Below are 11,550 nucleotides of genomic sequence, written 5' to 3'. Positions count from 1 at the left end.
GACCTTGCCCCATACTCTGACCTTCATCTTCTGCAGTTTAAAGGTTTAAAAAATGCCTGGCTGATTTTTAATTAATTTAAGAAATGTAACATTGGTATAAGAACCAACTCCCAGCTTTCTAAAAGCCAGACTAACAGCTGTTTGGCTTGGCTAATAATGGAAGTGGATTGGACTGTGAAAGACCAACCCAAATAGTGTTTGCATTTTGACAAATTTGTACAGCAGTGCAATATCTCAGAGAGGAGGTCAGGTCTCCTACTCCCCTGGTGCGTTCACTATAGCTGCCCAATTTCCCTGCTTTTTAAAGTTTGATAGAAATATCTGTTGGCTATAGGTACGTTCTTAAACTGCAAGGGTTTTTTTGCCTATTAGTGAATAAACATTTGTATTTGCATTCCTGCCTCTGCAACAACCTAGCAACGCTGAAATACCACATCATTGTTTACAGTCCAATCACGGGCATGAGTTTTGGGAAGCTTAGTCCCACTGTTCAATGGGGCTTCCTCCAAGATGGTAATAATGCCTTAAGGATGCAGCCTATGATTGTTAGCCATCGTTCTTGGGAGTGTTGAAGTTTTGAGCTCTTAATTCAAAGGAGAGGAGTGGGCAAATGGTTCTGCTTTATGGATCCCCATCTTATCCTCCCCATAGGTTTTGAACATAGAACTTAGGAAGTGTTTTGAACACCCATTTGTTTCCCTATGTACGGAAAGGATTTTTATGTAGATATCACAGACAACTGATGAGACTCTAGGGTTACCTCTTTTTTGTTTCTCTGTCACTTTATCAATAATTGAATAGTTGTGAGGAATATTTTGCTCCCCAGATGTTGCTGATCTACAACTCCCATCAGCCCCTGCAAGCATGACCAATGGCCAGGGATGATGGTTGTTGTAGTTCAATAGCTGGAGGACCAGAGTTTTCCCACACCTGATTTAAGCATATAATTTCTAATGACCTTGTGCAGAAAGAGGGCAATGTGGCAATGTGAGGAGTGGGTTGTAGAGAATGTGGCCTAGAAATTTGTTCTAAATAGTGTTATGAGCATGGGGGTTGGGATGGATGATTCCTGTGGGTCATCTTTCCAGCCTCTGATTTGGAGTCCTAATCCTGGGGGCTGGCTCTGCTAGCCAGATTAATCTGCTTTGTTAACCAAAGGTAAGATAATGGGCCAATCAGTTGCCTAGCAACGGTGAATGGGCCAGGGAGATCCTTTTGTCATTGAAACTGTTCAGGAGAACCTCCTTCCCCCCCCTCCTGGAGCCCAGGAGAGTTTTTGTGTGCGAGTGTGTCTAGAGAATTGCTGGGAACTGGAAGGCAGAGAGAGACTGGCTCTCTGCACCATGGCCTTTGGGGTGCCTCCTGCAACCCAGATAGAAGAGCTGGGTATTGGACTGCTGATACATTGAACCCCCTCCATCCTTGAGCTCAGGTTGGAACGTGTGTAACTAAATAAACCATATTTCATAAAGACACTGCAGTCTCCGCTGACCTTCTTCCCAAAGTCAACCAAACCCTGGAGGGGCGCAGGGCCCCCTGAAATCTCACTGCTTGGAGATTGGGGGCACAACAATAGAAAGTGAACCAGCAATTTCAGGAGAAAGAAAGGGTGGATTTCAGTCATTGTCAAACTGGCTGATGTGACAGAATTGCACAGGTGCCCTGTGAGAAATACATTAATGAAAGTTCCCTGCGAAACCAAAGCAACATCCACAGAGGTGGTGCTCACTGCATTTGCCTCCCTTCATTTTGGCTTCCACGGCTGCTTGTGATGCAAGTTTGTGTGCTGTAAAGTTCTGCTGTGCTTCTAAACTGATTCTGCATGGGCCATTCAGGCTGCAGTTCTATACAAACTAAGGGATAGCCAACATGGTGCCCTCCAGGTGATGTTGGCCTACAACTCTTGCTTTTAATATGTTTTTTTTAAAAACATTTTTTTCTAAACAATATGTTTTTAACCCTTTTTATTTAATATGTTTTTAAAGCTTTTTTAAAGAATGTTTTAATGTATTTTAAGGTCTGTTTTTATAATGTTTTAAAATGTTTTTACTGCTTTTGTTTGCCTCCCTGGGCTCCTGCTGTGAAGAAGGGTGGGACATAAATAAAATAATAATAATAAAACAAATTCTCATCAGCTCCACCCAGTAATGCCAATGGTCAGGATGGGAGTTAGTCCAACAACATCTGGAGGGCACCATTTTGACTACATTTTGACCTTGTCAGGTAAGAGAAACGAGGGAGAGATGCATTACATCTGTTGCCTATTCCGGGCCTGTCCAGAACTGTAAGACGGCTGGGGGATGCTTGACTCCACATTCTGACCTTAGATTGCTGCTGTGCAATGCTAGATCTGTTGCCCAAAAAATATCTCTCATCCATGACATGATACTGGATGAGAGTGTGGATCTGGCATGTATTACGGAAACCTGGCTGGATGAGGCTGCTGCCCCTATCCTCGCAGCGATGTGTCCGGCTGGGTTCTTGTATGCACACCAGCCGAGGGTTGTCAGTCGGGGAGGGGGAGTGGCAGTTATTTACCATAGGTCCCTGGTTTTCACTAGGCCCCCTCTCCGTGAGACCAACGTTGCTGATTGCATGTACTGGAGGTTGGGCCCTCAGGGCAGTCTGGGAATTCTGCTTGTGTACCGGCCACCCCGCTGCAAGATGGACTCCCTGGCTGAGGTGCTAGAGGTGGCCTCAGATATTTGGGTACAGCCCCCAAACTTATTGGTAGTGGGGGACTTTAATGTACATTCAGAGGCCATCCTCACAGGGGCGCCTCGGGATTTTATGGAAACCATGGCTTCCTGGGAGTTACATCCTATTTCAATGGGGCCCACTCATGTAGCTGGCCATGCACTCGACCTTGTGTTTGTCTCGGGAGAGGAGGGGAATGGTCTGAAAATTGGGGATACATCCTTCACCCCCGTATCATGATCAGATCATTATTTAGTGAGGGTGTACCTTTTGCTGACACAGGCCCTCTGTGGGGGTAGAGAATCCATTAGGATGATTTGCCCCAGGCGTCTCATGAATCCAGATGGATTCCTGAGGGCACTTGGGGATTCTTTAGAGCATGTACATGGCCACTCGATTGAGACCTTGGTGGAGGGGTGGAATGCTGCAGTTACCAGGGCATTGGATGGGGTGGCTCTGAAACGCCCTCTCCCCCTGAATAGAGCTCAGACAGAACCATGGTATACCCCACGTCTGCGAATTCTGAGGCAGGAGATGAGATGGCTAGAGCACTGGTGGCGGAAATCTCACTCTGATGACGATCGGACACGGGTTAGAGTGGTGGCAGCAATCTACCATGCGGCGATAAAGGCAGCAAAAAGGGATTTTTATGCTGCCTGTATTGCATCTGCAGAGTGCTGTCCCAGGAGGCTGTTCCAAGTGGTACTTAGTTTGATCGGTCCGGTTGTTCTGGGACCAATGGAACAGGTTAAGGCCTCCTGTGATGAATTTGCGAAGCACTTTGTGGATAAAATCGATCGTATCAAGAATGCCATTTTGTGTAACATGATCGCAGTGAGCGAGCAAGAGATGGCCAATGGTGCCCTAGTGGTGTGGGATTGGTTCCAGCTTCTTCCTTCTAACGAAGTGGACAAGATGCTTTCAACCTTAAAACCAACCACTTGCTCACTTGATCCCTGCCCATCGTGGCTCATTCTGAGCTGCAAGGATAGATTGGGCGAGGGGATCAAGATAGTGGTAAATACGTCCCAGGAAGAGGGAGTAATGCCTTCAGCCCTCAAGAAGGCAGTAATTAAACCAATTTTTTAAAAAGCCCTCTTTGGATCCCCAAGATTTGAACAACTTTTGCCCAGTCTCGAATCTGCCATTCCTGGCAAGGCGGTTTAGTGGGTGGTGGTGAAGCAGTTACAAGCGCATTTGGAGGAAATGGCTTATTTAGAACCATTTCAATCAGGCTTTAGACCTGGACATGGGACCGAAACGGCCTTGGTCGCCTTTGTGGATGATATGAGGAGGACATTGGATAGGGGTGAATGCACCTTCCTTGTCCTCCTTGATCTCTCTGCGGCCTTTGATACAGTTGATCACGATATCCTTCTGGACCCCCTGGAGAGGTTAGGTATAGGGGGCACTGTATTGCAGTGGTTCCGTTCTTTCCTCTCTGGCAGGCACCAGAGAGTGGCATTGGGGGATGAGATGTTGGACCCTTGGCCTCTCACTTGTGGGGTGCCACAGGGCTCTATTCTTGCCCTGATGCTGTTTAACATCTATCTAAAGCTGCTGGGGGCTATCATCAGAAGATTTGGGCTGTGGTGTCACCAATATGTGGATGACACACAGCTCTATCTTTCATTTAAGTCTTCACCGAGGTTGGCGGTAGAAACCATGTCCAATTGCCTGGAATCAGTGACTGACTGGATGGGAAGGAACAGGCTGAAGCTGAATCATGACAAAACTGAGGTACTGCTCATGGGTGACAAAGGAAGGTTGGGCGATGTTGACCTGGTGCTCAATGGGGTTTGGTTGCCCCTGAAAGACCAGGTCCGCATCCTGGGGGTCATTCTTGACTCCCAGCTGTCCATGGAGGCTCAGGTCTCAGTGGTGAGCTGGGCGGCGCTGTATCAACTCCATCTGATACGGAGGCTGCGCCCCTACCTTCCCAACCATCTGCTCCCATCGGTAGTACATGCCCTTGTCTTCTCTCGCCTAGACTACTGTAATGTGCTCTACGTGGGGTTACCCAGGAGAACGGTCCGGAGGCTGCAACTGGTACAGAATGCGGCGGCTCGCCTAATTAAGGGCAGCCGCCAGCGAGATCACATCACTCCAGTATTAAAGGAGTTGCACTGGTTGCCGGTTGTTTACCGGGCCCAATTCAAGGTATTGGTTCTGACTTTTAAAACCCTACACGGTTTCGGCCCAGTCTATCTGAGGGAATGCCTCCAGCCTTATCAGGGATGCGGTTTAACCAGTCAGCCTGAAAAGGCCTTCTCTCTATCCCACCAATTTAAACAGCTAGACTGGTGAGGACTACGGAGAGAGCCTTTTCAATTGTGGCCCCCACTTTGTGGAATTCCCTCCCAAATTATCTCCGCCATGCCCCCGCTATGATGAACTTCCGCCGGGCCTTGAAGACCTGGCTTTTTAGGCAGGCCTTTGGGGAGGGTTAGGTTTTTATTATTCTTGGTTGAGATTTTACTGTTTTAATGTATTTATATGCTTTTTCCATATGTTGCTGAGAGTAACTGGGCAACCAGCCAGTTGGGCGACTAACAAATCTAATAAATAAATAATAAATAAATACTGTTGACTAGACTGCAGGGATGTAGTCGTCCAGGGTCTCAGGGGATCTTAGACGCCTTACTTCTTTGGGTGCAGGGTCCCAGAAGGGTCCCTATGCCTTCAGCATCCTTCAAGCCAATCAACATGAAAGAGGATTATCTTCTAACATGCTTCCTTGTCCTTTCCTGCTCATTGGAACCAATCAGAGTGAAAGAAAGTGAGTCAGCCTCTGAGAAGACTCTTTTCAGTAGCTAACACTCTCCCTTGTCATGTTGATTGGCTCCAAGAGATGTCTGTTGTTATGTGAAAAGGCATTAACAAGGATCTCATTCTCAACCCAGCAGCAAAAGGGGATGGGGAGGGGGTGTGGCTGTGACTATCATGAAGGGACCCTGCGCTGAATTTGCAACTACACTACTGCTAAACTGAGAATAAATCCCTTTAAACCAATCTATAATATGACCGCATTTGAAATACTGTGTACAGTTCTGGTCTATCTCAGAAAAGATATTGTAGATTTGGAAAAGATTCAGAAAAGGGATGGCGCAACTCCTGTGTGAGGAAAGGTTGCAGCATTTTGTGCCTTTTAGTTTAGAAAAAAGGTATGCATGACATACCTTTTTGAACTACATGGAACTTCTAAGTAGATATGTATAGGATTGTGCCGACAGTTTCTTGCCCTCTTAGGGATCATTAGTAAAAGGATCAGAAGTAAAAGGGCCAATAGCACAATGCCATTAGCAAATCTGTTGACATCAGGCAGGCACCTTTGCTGTCCTCTTTTCAGCACCTGCTTCAAACGTTTTTGTTTAGGCAAGCATATCTAGACACATAGATGCTGATGCATTTTAATATCTTGTTAGTCAACTGTTATTTTAATCATTTTTTAAAAATCACTTGTTTTTAACTTTTTATTGATAATTTTAATTTTTTTTGTAAACTTCTCTGAGGTTTCTCACAATTTCTAACAATTATTGGTTAAATAAAATAAAATAAATCTATGGTGGAACTGCACTTGGATAGTGTGTCCATTTCTGGTCACCACACCTCAGAAAGGATACTATCGAACTGGAAAGGATGTAGGAAAGGGTAGCTAAAGTGATCAGGCAACTGGAGCAACTCTCTGCAAGGAAAGGTGATAGCATTGGGGCTTTTTAATATATAAACAGAGTGAGCAAGATTTATGAAACTATGCATAGTATGGAGAAAGTTGAGGTAAGTTTTTCTTCCTCCTAATTTTGGTTGCATCCCAAACCCTGAGATTTCAGGGATGGGCCCTAGTGATGTTATGGGGGCAGGTCATAGTGATGTCACAGGGGTGGGCCCTAGTGATGTCATTGAGCATGATACACTAAGCATCAACCACAGTTGCTTGGAGCATACAATTCAAATAAAATCATTTCTCTGACTGGAAATTAAGATAAATTAATTAAAAGATAGAGCCTAGGTAGGGCAAGAACCCTTCTGGCAAGAAGGGTTTAAGTGCCCTCAGGCTAGCCCATCACCAGAAGGCCATTGTAGGAAGAAAGGAGCCTAGTGTTATGGAGATGTTAGATGGGAGCGCTCAGGATTAACTATGGATGCCCCTGAAGGGTTTCTCTGTTCACTTGTATAGGCTGCAATCCTAACCTCATTTAAGTCCCACTGCACTCAATAGAACTTACTTCTGAGCAGAGCTTGGAAAAGTTACTTTTTTGAACTACAGCTCCCATCAGCCCCAGCTACCATGGCCACTGGATTGGGCTGATGGGAGTTGTAGTTCAAAAAAGTAACTTTTCCAAGCTCTGCTTCTGAGTAGACATGTATAATAATAAAAAATAAATAAAATTTTATTTCTGAGTCGCCTATCTGGCCGAGTTAACGGCCACTCTACGCAACGTACATTAATACAATAAAATACAATATAAAATAGATAAGACCATCATCATCTAACCCACTCTTCCAGTTAATAACACGTTAACAACTAACCCATCCCAGAAATCCCATAGGCCTGCCTGAATACCCAGGTCTTCAAGGCCCGGCGGAAACCAATTAAGGAGGGGGCATGACGAAGATCAAACGGGAGGGAATTCCAGAGTGTGGGGGCCACAACTGAAAATGCCCTCTCTCTGGTCCGTACCAACCTTGCTGTTTTAGTTGGTGGAACTGAGAGAAGGTCTTGTGTGGCTGATCTTGTCAGGCGGCATAATTGGTGATGCTGGAGGCGCTCCTTCAGATAAACTGGGCCGAAACCATATAGGGCTTTAAAGGTCAAGACCAACACCTTGAATTGGGCCCGGTAAACAATTGGCAACCAGTGTAGATCTACTAACACCGGAGTGATGTGATCACGACGACAGCTGTTCTTAATCAGCCGTACCGCCGCATTTTGTACCAATTGTAATTTCTGGACCGTTTTCAAGGGTAGCCCCACGTAGAGCGCATTACAGTAGTCTAAGCGAGAGGAGACCAGGGCATGTATCACCCGTGGGAGCAGATGAACAGGAAGGTAGGGTTGCAGCCTTCGTATCAGATGTAGTTGGTACCAAGCCGCCCGGCTCACTGCCGAAATCTGAGCCTCCATGGACAGCTGGGAGTCTAAAATGACCCCAAGGCTGCGGACCTGGTCTTTCAGGGGTAATCTTACACCATCAAACACCAGGTCTATATCTCCTAATCTTCTCTTGTCTCCCACGAGCAACACCTCGGTCTTATCGGGGTTCAGCTTCAGCCTATTCCTTCCCATCCATCCACTTATGGATTCCAGGCACTTGGACATGGTATCCACAGCCAACTTTGGTGAGGACTTAAACGAGAGATAGAGCTGATATATAGGACCGAGCTAGGATTTTATGCCACAGGGCTTGTGTGGATCATCATTTTGAGCATGGGAATGAGGATCATTTGTTTCACTTCACCCTAGCAAGTGTAACTAACAACACCTACATAATTATACAGCCACAATAGTGGCTGTATACTATAGCCAGCATGGATTTTTCACATTCTGCCCTGTTAAATTGAAGTTAAATTAAATGTAAGAAGGTTCTCTACCCTTTTCTGTCTACCCTGTGGGCTGCTATAAACTCACTTTGACAGCCAACCCAATTACATTGAATAATAATTTAGAGAGAACACGCATGGCTTTATCTACCTTCACAGAAAGCAGCTTGAGAAGAACAATTGCAGTGACACTTCCCAGTATGTGAATTCCCTTCTACCACTATTGGGCAAGAAACAAACAGCCATGCAATGAACAAGGTGTCCCCAAATTCTTGCAAGCTACACAGGAAGTGGATTGGACTGTGAAAGACCAACCCAAATGGTGTTTGCATTTTGACAAATTTGTAGGGCAGTACAATATCTCAGAGAGGTCAGGTCTCCTACTCCTCTGGTGCATTCACTATAGCTGCCCCATTTCCCTGCTTTTTAAAGTTTGATAGAAATATCTGTGGGCTATAGGTACGTTCTTAAACTGCAAGTTTTTTTGCCTATTAGTGATATATCTTGTTTTCACACTGTATTTTGATCATATGAATATTGCTGCACAAGGATAAGGTCTACAATGAAATGGAGTACAAATCACATTTGCCCAGTTTTAGACTGCTTATGCTGTCGCCCATTATCACCTGTTTGCCTGAAGCATTGCAAAAAATATTACGAAGTGCAGCATGATTCCCCATAGCTTACAATATTCAATAGCCCATAGCTGAATCAGTGGAACTTGCCAGCTGATAGCTGCATTCTTCCAAGAATAGCGGCATTTTGGTGTGGGACACGCTGACAGCTTAGTCCTCTTCATATGTCCTCAGACATAAGTCCCACTCAGTTCACCTGGTCTTACTCCCAGATAAGGGCATATAGCCCTGTAGCCAGAGTCTATCGCCTTGCATGTCTCATTCACTCTGCTTTGTTGGTATTGACGATCTTGTCATGAGTTTAAATGCAGGTTGCATTTTCATAACTGGGACTGTGTTCTGCAACTGTAGTACATAAAAATTAAACATGTAATATATTTTGTTTCCACACTGTAAATATCATATGGATATTGCTGTGTGATCAGTTTATATGCAGAAAAATGCTCTGAATATATAGTATTATGTTAGTAGAAGATGATGTACTAATAATTCTGACATTAATGTGTTATTTCTTTACACCAGCATTACTTGCTAATGGTGGTCACTTTGGTTTTCCTGCTGCAAAGGCAGGTTTAACCTCCAGGCTGATTATTCTACTACTGAGAATGGCCTCAGTCTAGGAAAAGTTAAATCATAGAATCATAGAATCATAGAGTTGGAAGGGGCCTTGTAGGCCATCGAGTCCAACCCCCTGCTCACAGCAGGAAATCCACAGCTAGAGCATCTCCTGCAGATAGCTGTCCAGCCTCTGCTTGAAGACATCCAGTGAAGGGGATCCCACCACCTCCCTAGGCAGTCAGTTCCACTGCTGAACTGCCCTTACTGTCAAGAAGTTCCTTCTAATGTCCAATCTGAATCTACGCTCCTGCAACTTAAAACCATTAGACCTAGTCCTACCCTCTGGGGCAGCAGAGAACAAATCTGTACCCTCCTCTATGTGACAGCCCTTCAGGTACTTAAAGAGTGTAATCATGTCACCCCTCAGCCTTCTCTTCACCAGACTGAACATGCCAAGTTCCTTCAACCTTTCCTTTTTTTTTATCATTAATTTTTATTCAAATTTTCAAAGACAAAAAACAAAACAAAACAAAAACAATTAAACAATAAAATAAAATGTTGACTTCCGATTTGTCGCAGATCAGTTATAGGTCTACAATATATAACAATCCTATCTCTAAAATTATATTATAAAATCACTTTCCTCCAGTAGTTATCTTAATTAATCATCAAATCTCAGAAACATTACTTTATTCTTTCCACAAAAAGTCAAAGAGAGGTTTCAATTCCTTGAGAGATATATCTTTCAATTTTTCTCCAAATAAACATGTCACTTAATCCATCTGATTCAAATCTGTTAGGCCCAATAATTTCAATAGCCATTCTTCCATTATCTATATTAATTCCATCTTCCATCTTCAATAATCCTGTTAAGTCCAGTAATTTCAGTAGCCATTCTTCCATTATCAGTATCCCATAATAATCTTGTTGTCATAGCCATAGTCCAAATAAACATATCAATTAATCCATCTCGTCAAATCTGTTAGGTCCAATAATTTCCATAACCATTCTTCCATTATCAATATTAATTCCATCTTCCATCTTCAACAGTCCTGTTAAATCCAGTGGTTTCAGTATCCATTCATCCATTATCAGTATCCTATGATGATCTTGCTGTCATAGCCATAGTCATATAACAAGAGTCTGATGGGAATTTCCCCCATCACAAATATGTCCTTGCCATCAATTCTGAATATGTTGCTGAAATATTGTTGTAAAGTCACATCTCTGCTCTGGGTGCATCTCTGCTCTGTCACATATTTGTAGTTAATTCCATAAATTTTTTCTATGTCAAGCCCCATCACATCATTCCAGTCAAGAATTCTGAATATGTTGCTGAAATATTGCTGCAAAGTCATATCTCTGTTCTTCTTTTTTACAAAATGCACTGGCTCATCTCTTAAGAGTTTCTCCACTGTCACATATCTGTAGCCAACTCCATAGATTTTTTCTATGTCAAGCTCCATCACATCATTCCAGTCCAGAAAATTATCCAAGACATTGATAACTTTACCACCAAAATCTTCATTAATTTCTTCAGAGACGTTGAATTCCAAACAGTAAACTTTATTTCTAACATCCATAAACTCCAAATCTTTTTCCAATTTCACATTTGTTCCAATCTCCAGGGCTTGTAGCTTCCCTTTAATTTTTCTTTTCTCATCTCTAGTCCCATCAAACTCCTCTCTCACAGAATCCACTATTTCTTTAAGCTCCTGCGTCATTTTGTTAAATTCAATTTTCATCTCCTGTCTACCCTGTCTCAGGGTTTGTTTCGTTATCTCAATCTCACCCATTATTTTCTGAAACATAATTTCTTCCATGGTCTCAATCACTTTCCTGGTTGCCATTCTTAAAACCACAGAAACAAAAATTATTTCAGCCACAATTGGGTTAATATTCCAGGCTTGCTGATATCGGTGTAGACAGTACAGCCTGCCTTATCTCTATGTGTTCAGGAATACAAAACAAACTTAGTTCCCAACATCAAAACAATTAGTGGCGTCGTGAACAAGCAGATTCGTCAAAATGAAATAGACTAAAAAAAATTTTTTTCCCCCTCCTCGAAATAGAAATCCCTCTTCCATTGGTATCTTTAGAATGCACCTCCAGGACAGCT

This window comes from Rhineura floridana, chromosome 3 (assembly GCF_030035675.1).
Source record: "Rhineura floridana isolate rRhiFlo1 chromosome 3, rRhiFlo1.hap2, whole genome shotgun sequence".
NCBI classification, from domain to species: Eukaryota; Metazoa; Chordata; class Lepidosauria; order Squamata; family Rhineuridae; genus Rhineura; species Rhineura floridana.
This window is presented reverse-complemented; position numbering follows the sequence as displayed.